The 10,218-nt window shown below is 36.5% G+C and overlaps 1 pseudogene; it reads left to right on the top strand.

The window, feature by feature from the left end:
• The first annotated feature begins 242 nt into the window (after positions 1-242).
• Positions 243-10,092, top strand: LOC110688171 (annotated as a pseudogene).
• Positions 10,093-10,218: the final 126 nt, after the last annotated feature.

The following is a 10,218-nucleotide window of genomic DNA, read 5'->3' as shown; positions in this document are numbered from 1 at the left end:
ATATATGTTTTATTATTAACAGCAAATCATATGCTTAATACTTTTGTTTACCTTTATTTTTGAACTGTTATATCAATTTTAATAGTTTACCAATGATAATAATAATAAATTATTATTATATAATAAGATACAAATCTTAAATGTTAATATAAACAAAGCGGTGCATTGCACGGGCTTCACACCTAGTATCAATTGATTTTAGAAAAAATTGTCAAAAATAATACAAATTTTGAGCGGTCCGTAAAAAACAAGTCAATCTTTTTATTATATCTAAATAATACAAATTTTGGGGAGTGTCCGCTTTAAATAAGTTATTTATTAACAGGTTATGTGGAACACGTGTCATTATCTTATTGGTTTAACCATTTAATTTGTTTTTTTTTTTAATTTTTAAAGATTATTATTATTACGTAGTATTTTATTTAGAAAAAAAAACTCCACCCATCTCCTCCACCAACCACCAGCACCACTGGCGCAGCCTCCCTCCTCGGCAACCAGCGAACCCCCTTTCTCAAAACCCTCCCTCCCCCACAAAACCACCAAAAACCCATCTCCCACCCTCGAAATACCCCTAATCGGACCTCCCCATCCACCGCTAGGGGTTCAATTAGGGTTTTTCGGGGGTGGGGGATGGGTTTTTTGTGGTTTTATGGGGGAGGGAGGGTTTTGGAAAGGGTGTGCGACTGTTCGTTGATTGCCAGGGAGGAAGGAAGAGGGTACGCCATCGCACGGGAATAATCTACTTTACTCTTACATTATAGACCCATAAACCTTAACAATTTAACTTTAAACAATCTCCAATGTTCTTTTTGATTATTACTCAACAAAATTAGAAAATGAAGCAAATTTTCCATAAGAAAACACCTAGAGTTACGGAGAATTGACCTAAATTCACAATTTGGGAGAAGTTTCCCTGCATTTTGACATTTTTTTTACTTTCAAAAACTTAAAATGGCGGCAATTTGAAAAAATTAGGGAAAACGTTACAACCATCAACACACCATTTCTCTGTCATCAACTCTATCAAAAAAATTCCGACAATCTCCCGCGACAGCAACTGCCACCGCCACCACCGCATACGGAATTTCTGTCACTGTTGCTGGGGTTTTGCTTATGAGAAGGTAGTACTACCCTTTTGCTCTAAAACCTAGAATTTATTCAATTCTATTCATACAAGATTAAATAAATTGGGGTTTTGATTTTAATCTTTGCTAATGTTGGTGCTTATTACTATTTATTTATCATTTAGATTGTTATTTTGATCATGGGTTTCTCTTGCTTTGATCTACCTTTTGCTCCAAAGCCTAGAGTTTATCCGATTGTTCATAGAAAGGAATTGGGATTTTGAATTTTAATCTTTGTTACTGTTGGTTCTTTTTACGATATATATCATTTAGATTGTTTTTTTGATTATGGGGTTCTCTTGCTTTTGTCAAATTTTCTAAAATGTGCTTGGCGTGATTTTGTTATGAAATGTGGGTTTGTCTTGTTTGTGTTATTGAATTACTTTTGAGTTGGGTATCAAAATTTGAGCGATGCCGTGTTTTGGGGGAGGAGATTGGAAGGGGGTGGATGAGGGAGTTGGGGATGGTCTAATTGGTTCTAGATGAATTTTAATGCGGCATCCATTTTAATTTATTCAAAGAAGAGTTTTAAGTTTTACGGAGTAAAATTTTAGATGAGAATGATGAGTTTTTTGGGTCAAAATAAAGAGTGTAATGAGTTTTAACTCAATGGATGTGGTAAGTTGATCAGGTCTTAGGCCTTGTTTAGTTCAACTTATTTTTACTTGTTTCATAAAACATAAGTTCAGATTAGATTTGAAAAAATAAGTTCAGATCAGATAAAAAAAAAGAGTTCACATCAGATTATTGTTTTATGTGCAATTTTTTTATCGCTAAATATCTTTAATTTCGTAATGAAAATAATTAAGAAAATTACATATTAATAAAATTCACATTATTACGAATCTAACAAGATCCCACTTGATATATTTTTTCCTTACAGATTATCGTACACTTAAGGTTAAAGTTTGGTCAAATCAGACACTAAGATCAGACCATATCAGATCAGATAAGTTCAGATAAGCAAAAATAACGTGAACTAAATAGGGCCTTAGTGTAAGAAGTTTCGTCTCAAAGGAAACTGTTCATTCGTCTTCATGGGCGTATTTAGGTGTAGAGGGGTTTACCTATCCCCAATTTATGAATTTTGGTCTCATGTAGTGATAATGAAATTATATATATGTAAATGATGTTTGCTAAAAGTGTATTATGGTATGAGAAATGCTATAATGTAGAAGATAGAATTCTCTTGTAATTAAAATTGTTTTCTATATGATATATATGGAATATGATCTTGTATTTGCATTGCCATGCCCATACTACTATAAATTTCTTGCTCTGCCATCATACTCTTGTGTTTTTACCTTTCATAATGTAAATGTCAATGATTTTCGTATTATCTAATGAGTTATAAATCATGCACATAACTGACAAAAGACAAAGACACCATCAATAGCAAAACAACCTCTACGATTTTGCATTTCCAGAGAAAATGAATTCTCAATGCTTCTTTCTTTGTACTTTGTTGGGAGTGTTGTGTAAGATTCTAATCATATATTTAGGTAATGCTACCTATCCTCCCCTGTGCGCCACACCTCATATGCATTTGGTTTGCTATCTTAGGGCTGCTTAGTCATTTTTTTGGAGCATGGTACTTTATATCAAAAGGATGCATTACAAAACTACATGGATTCAAAATAGATTGTACTACCATGTGTTCAGTGTTGCCTTCACATTTGCAGTATTAATAGTTTGTAGAATGTGTTTGGTGCAATATTTGCCAGAGATAGTAGCCTAAAAAGGCACCATTTTGGTTAGTTGCTCATCAAATGATTTATTTTCTTTGTAAATTCAGGAATGGGGACAAAAGAGAATGCAAGTGCTGAAGATGTAGCTTTTGATGATTCAAAAGGAAATGAGCCTAGTATCAAAACCTCAAACGGAAAACAGTTAAAAAGAGATAGAAATAAGATCAAAGGGGAAAATGCATTGGCTTCTCGGAAAATGCCAAAGCGTGCTGCAGCATGTTCGGACTTTAAGGAAAAAAAAATCCTCGTCTATCCGAGAAAGATCACCTTTTGGATTCAAAAAGGGAGCCCATTGTTGAAAATGAGATTTCTGCTATTGGCTTGACCACTGGCCATGATGATCCTAGACCCAATCGTCGCCTCGTAGACTTCATTTTTCATGACGAGGATGGGAAAGCACAACCAGTGGAGATTCTGGAAGTTACTGACCTGTTTATTACAGGTGTAATTTTGCCACTAGAGCCTAGTGGTGACCCAAGTAAAGACAAGGGAGTAAGATGTGAAGGCTTTGGTCGGATTGAAACATGGGATATCTCTGGCTATGAAGATGGTGAACCAACCATTTGGATATCAACAGAATTAGGTGATTATGATTGTGGGAAACCAGCTGCCTCCTACAAGAAAATATATGAACTTCTCTATGAGAAGGCACGTGCATGCATTGAAGTCTACAAGAAACTGTCCAGGTCTTTAGGGGGTAACCCAGATATAGCTCTTGATGAATTGATTGTTTCACTAGTTCGCTCTATGAGTGGCAGTAAAAATTTCCCCCCAGGTGCATCCATCAAAGAGTTCATTGTTTCACGTGGTGAGTTCATTTACAACCAGCTAATTGGATTAGACATTACATCCAACCAGAAAGATCAGAAGTTTTCTGATTTACCTGTGCTTGTCACCCTTTGTGATGAGTGTAAAAAGAGTATGGCATATGGACAAGAAACCATGGCTCCCTTAAACCTGTCTTCTGGTGGGAGTTTAAAAATTGGGGATGCAGAGAAGAAAATTGAGACTGAAAAGCTTGGATCTGAAGAGGATGAAGATGCAAAATTGGCCAGATTGTTACAGGAGGAAGAGGAATGGAAGTCTATGAATCAGAGGAAGGGAAGACGCCAAGCTGGTTCAAACAAGTACTACATTAAGATTAATGAAGATGAGATTGCAATTGACTACCCCCTCCCTGCTTACTACAAACCAAACAATTAAGAGACTGACGAGTACATCATCTTTGACAATGACATGGATGCCACTGATCCAAATCAGCTACCCAGAAGCATGCTTCACAATTGGACACTTTATAACTCCGACTCACGATTAGTGTCTTTGGAACTTCTTCCAATGAAACCTTATGATGATATTGATGCTACCATTTTTGGGTCAGGGATTGTCACATATGATGACGGGAGTGGTTTTTGTCTTGATGCTGATGATCAATCTTCATCAGCTTCTTCTGAGGCTCAGGATGTGGGTGGAATCCCTATTTATTTGAGTGCAATAAAGGAATGGATGATTGAGATTGGAGCTTCCATGGTTTTCATATCTATCAGAACAGATATGGCCTGGTACATCCCTCTTTTCGTATTTGAATTTAGCTCATAATTTCTCAGGTGTTGAGATTAAAGATTTTAATCGTCATAATTGATATGTTGTGACCTAACCTCATGTTTCATATGTCCCTAGCATAATGTCTCCTGATGACAAGGCTAACATATTCAAGTACCCCAATTCTTTTAGCACTCGATATACATACATATATATATATATATATATATATATACATATATATATATATATATTTTTTTTTTTTTTTCTCCAGTATAACCTTTTTGAATCTGAATCAAGTTATTGTGGTTTAACATGTACAAGCCAAACCTTATCTTTTTTAACAAAATTCTCTTTATTAGTTTCCTTTCTAAGCCAGTCTTATTTGAGTCACCTCAGGTAATCTAATGTTGCATTTATTTGGATGCTGTAAAGCCTGTAATGTTCTAATATGACATAAAGAGTTCATTAGTGATGTTTTTGTGCAACTATCCACTTCTCTAGCTACGTTTCATAATGCTTTTGAGATTTGTAACTTGTCTCTGCAGGTATAGGCTTGGAAAGCCATCAAAGCAATATGCTCCTTGGTATGAAACAGTTATAAATACAGCAAGGCTTACTGTTGGCATCATTACACTATTAAAGGAGCAAAGTCGGGTGGCACGTCTGTCCTTTGCTGAAATTATCAAAAGAGTGGCAGAATTTGGGAAGGACCACCCTGCCTTTATATCATCTAATCCAGATATCGTAGAAAGGTATGTGGTGGTCCATGGCCAGATATTACTGCAACAGTTTATGGAGTATCCTGATAATACCATCCGGAACTGCCCTTTTGTAACTGGACTTTATGATGAAATGGTTACAAGGCATCACACAAAATGGATAGTGAAGAAAAAGGCCTTGATAAGGAAAGGTGCAAACTTGAATCCAGTGGCTAAAATGGTCCCTGTTGCTAAAAGGAAATTAATGCCGGCCACAACCACTAGATTGATCAACAGATATGGGGAGAATTCTATTCAAATAATTCACCTGAGGAGTCCAAGGAAGAAGCTGTTGCTGAACTGAAAGAAGAAGTTCAAGAGGAGGAAGAAGAACTGGATGAAATTGTTAAGGAGGACCAAGAAGAGGTGGACTCTGTTATGAATATTGACAAAACACACAGAGAAAGTGGGAAGAGAAGGCTCAATTGTTCATCTCAGGACATTAAATGGGAAGGAGAGCCACTTCAGAAAACCAGTGCCAGTGAAACCTTCTACAAACAGGCTAAGGTGTTCGGAGATTTAGTTGTTGTTGGGGGTTGTGTCCTTATTGAAATAGATGAATCAGTAGAGCTACCTCCTATGTATTTTGTTGAATATATGTTTGAGAAATCAAGTGGCAAAAAAATGGTCCATGGACGACTGATGCTAAGAGGTAATCAAACAGTTCTTGGGATTGCTGCTAATGAGAGAGGTGTTTTTTGACAGAAAACTGCTTGGACTTTGAATTAAGGGATGATAAACAAAGCATAAAGATTGAACTTCGCCAGGTGCCATGGGGATATCAACAGCGGAAGGATAATGCTATAAATGACAATTGACCAGACAAATGCAGAGGAGAGAAAGTGCAAAGGATTGCCGTTAGAATATTACTGCAAAAGCTTATATCAGCCTGATAAAGGTGCATTTATTTGTCTCCCAAAAAAGTCAATGGGAAGTGGAAATGGTGTTTGCTGTGCTTGCAAAACTAAAGAGGCTGAGAAGGAGCAAAAATCCCTTAAGCTTAATTCGTCTAGCGCTTGCTTTGTTTACAAAGGAGCTGAGTACAATATTGAGGACTTTTTCTATGTGGCCCCACAATATTTTGCTGAAGATGAGAAAGACAATGAAACAATTAAGAGCAGCAGAAATGTGGGCTTGAAACCCTATGTGATTTGTCAGCTCTTGGAGATTGAGATGCCTAAGGCTTCGCGAAAATCTGATTGTGAGTCCATCAAAATTAAAGTACGGAGATATTTCAGACCTGAAGACATCTCAGTTGATAAAGCATATTGTTCTGACATTCGTGAGGTAATGCATAATGTTTTTGTATTTAATTTGTCTTATGTTTTATCTTATTAGCATTTATGAATTATGCTCTTCATTGTTATCAATATACAGGTGATGATTCTTGAATTGTTAATATTCAGGTATACTTCAGTGAGCAAACACATTTGTTGGCTGTAGTTGCTGTTCAAGGGAAATGTCAAGTCAGAATTAAGGATGATCTACTGTCAATAAATTACCCTGCAGTCCACGAGCATGCCTTCTTCTGTGAACATCTTTATGATCCTGTTAGAGGAGCTATCAAACAGGTGCAACCTGTATACTTCAACTAGATAAAATTAAATATTGCATTAATTTTGGAACATAATAATTTAATCAACAATCTTAGCCTCAACGTGTTTGATAAGGCTATGCAACAAGCTTATTAATTTGTTATTTGACTATTGCAGTTGCCTAGCAATGTCAGGCTTAACTCAATGATTGACGAGTCCATGTCAAGAAGGAAGAAGGGAAAGGCTATAGAAGGTGAGGATGATGAGCCTGTCAAGCAGAAAGGCGAATCTTTGAAGAAACAATTGGCCACTCTCAATATCTTTGCCGGTTGTGGTGGTCTGTCTGAAGGTTTGGAGCAATCAGGTAACTTGCACAGTTTTCATCATTGCTTAAACTTACTTGCCAGGGTGAGCATGTGTATCGCATTATCTGTTTGCTTATAGAATATTAGAAGTTATTTATTATTGTGTAATAATATCAACTGGAAATTGCCCACAGGTGTATCACAAAATAAATGGGCAATTGAAAATGAGGAACCTGCAGGTGAAGCATTCAAGCTCAATCATCCTGAGGCTTCAGTGTTTATAAACAATTTCAATGTGATCCTTAGGTATGCTTTCTTTTTGAGCTGCAGAATGGATTACATTTATACTCACTTCTGTATTACTTTAGGGTTTTTTTTAGGGCTTTTTAGGGTTTGATATCAATCCTATGCATTTTTACTGTATACTCCCTGTGTCCGTATTTCTTAGCCTCAATTGTATTTTTTGGGGTCAATCTTTAAAAACTTTGACCACGAATTCTCGCTAAACTATATGAAATAATAGTCATGCGGATTCTTGTTAGATTTGTTTCAATGTGTACTTTAAGAATATCAAATTCTAATAATTTTTTCGCATACAAATTTGAAGACATTCATGTTCTAATACATGTCTCAAAGATTGTGATAAGTCAAACGGGCAATCAAAGAGGGACGGAGTATATATTTATCATACTTTTGAATTTTTTTTCTGAAAACAATGACCTTTTGGCTTTTGCTTGCAGCCTTCCACTAGAGTATTTCTACTATGTAAATACTTATATAATAAATTTGATCTAAACTGGCTTGCAAGTATGCTATTGTGGACGATGGCATCATATTTCATCTGTACTTATTTAAAGGCCTTGTACAGCGCAATCATGTCAGCTTGTGGGGATGAAAATGACTGTTTATCTACTCCTGAAGCTTCAGAGGAGGCAAAGAAGCTTGATGAGAAGGAAATTAAGCTTTACCTAGACCTGGGCAAGTAGATTTTATTAATGGAGGGCCACCATGTCAGGTATATGCATGTCTCCTTTCTCTCAACCCTATTTTCAGTTCCCAAATATTGACAAATACTAATTATCTAAATTTCACTATGTTGCAGGGGTTTTCAGGAATGAATAGGTTTAATAAAAGTGCTTGGAGTAAGGTTCAATGTGAAATGATCCTAGCTTTTCTGTCGTTTGCTGATTATTTCCGGCCTAAATATTTTATTTTGGAGAATGTGAGGAATCTTGTGTCATTTAACAAAGGCCAGACATTTCGTTTGACCCTGGCTTCTCTCCTTGAGATGGGCTATCAGGTAGGCTATTGTCTATTTTCAATTTTTTATGGTAGGAGGTTGCATAGTGCTCTGAAATGGCGTACTAAATTATGACTAGCAGAGATTAGAATGAGTTTCTCAGGAAAGTTCCTTTTAGAAGGTCCTATAGATAGCTCATATTCTTTCTGTGCGACTTCTGAAATTATGGTGAAACAATTTGTCAGGTAAGATTTGGTATTCTGGAAGCTGGAGCCTTTGGTTTTCCCAATCCCGTAAACGTGCTTTTATCTGGGCTGCATCTCCTGAAGAAACACTGCCTGATTGGCCAGAGCCAATGCATGTTTTTGCTGGTCCAGAGCTCAAGGTCACTCTGGACAGCAATACTCAGCATGCTGCAGTGCGGAGTACAGCAACTGGTGCCCCATTTCGTTCGATTACTGTCAGAGATAGTATTGGAGATCTCCCCGCAGTAGGAAACGGGGCTTCTCTTGCGGCTATGGTGGTGAGATGCCTTGCTTGACATTCATTTTTTTTCCCATAACAATTTCCTTGATTTTAAATTTTTAATGCACCTTACATTTTCTTAAAGTTATTGTTACATGTATCAAAGTACAAAAATGAGCCTGTATCTTGGTTCCAAAAGATGATCAGAGGGGATATGTTGACTTTAACTGATCATATATCAAAAGAAATGAACGAATTAAATGAAATACGCTGCAAAATAATTCCCAAACGCCCTGGTGCTGACTGGCGAGAACTACCAAACGAAAAGGTATTTCTCCCATCAGAACTTCCTACTTAGTGAGCTGGATAATAAAAATTTACATATATGTTGTCTTCCTTTTAGTGTTTTTCATTGAGCTGTTTGTAATTGAACTCTATTATTGTGATCTATGATTTTTTTTTTTCTTCATATATGTGTGTTTTTTGGGCTCAGAAAGGCCTAACTAGTTGAACTCCATGTCCTGACAAACATTTTTCTGTCTGCAGGTCAAGCTTTCTACTGGGCAGATGGTTGATTTGGTTCCTTGGTGCCTTCCAAACACTGCGGAAAGGCACAACCAGTGGAAGGGTCTATTTGGAAGGCTGGATTGGGAAGGAAACTTTCCAACCTCTATTACTGATCCACAGCCCATGGGCAAGGTTGCCTTGGGATGTGTTTTCATCCTGATCAAGATAGAATAGTCACAGTTTGCGAATGTGCTCGATCTCAAGTAAGTCATTGCAGCCTTTTGATTATCCATGATGCTACAGGCCCCAACACCAATACCCTCATAGAGAGGGAACCTTAAATTTTTTAACAGACCATTATTTTCAAAAACACATTCCTCAATTTATAAGTTAATATTGATCGTCTTCAAAATAAAAAAAAAGTTAATATTGATCAAGATGGATTATCAATGCTTGTGATTTGTGAAAGTTTGTTTTCATTAATTTGTTCGTGTTTTAACGTCTTTTTAACTTGTATGATTTGCTCCTGCAGGGTTTTCCAGACAGCTATAAATTTGCTGGCAACATCCAATACAGGCACAGGCAAATTGGTAATGCAGTTCCGCCACCTTTGGCCTTTGCTTTGGGTAGGAAACTCCAAGAAGCTGTTGACAGGAAATGTGAAGTCTGACAATATCATTTCAAACCCAGTACTGGATCTGGCTGCATAAGAGGCCAGAATACCTAGAAATTGTAATTAGTGCAGGTAACTGTATAGGTAGAGGCGAATTAAGAACTTTGTATGAACTAAAGAATTGATATTGATGTGATGAATTATCTTTCAGTTCGTCATTGTCTAGATATAATGAAATGCAGTAGTAAATCTGAACCTGACCATCATTTGAAGGATGTAATTTTCAAACTCTTAAACATGAAGTACTCAACCTGTATGTCTAATATACATACATTATAAAAGCTTACAAATAACTTTTTTCTTTCAACTAAGCAAGATTTA

The sequence above is a fragment of the Chenopodium quinoa genome, unplaced genomic scaffold, assembly GCF_001683475.1.
Source record: "Chenopodium quinoa cultivar QQ74 unplaced genomic scaffold, ASM168347v1, whole genome shotgun sequence".
Taxonomy (NCBI): Eukaryota; Viridiplantae; Streptophyta; class Magnoliopsida; order Caryophyllales; family Amaranthaceae; genus Chenopodium; species Chenopodium quinoa.
Note: the sequence above shows the minus strand (reverse complement) of the source record. Positions and strands in the feature narration are given on the sequence as shown.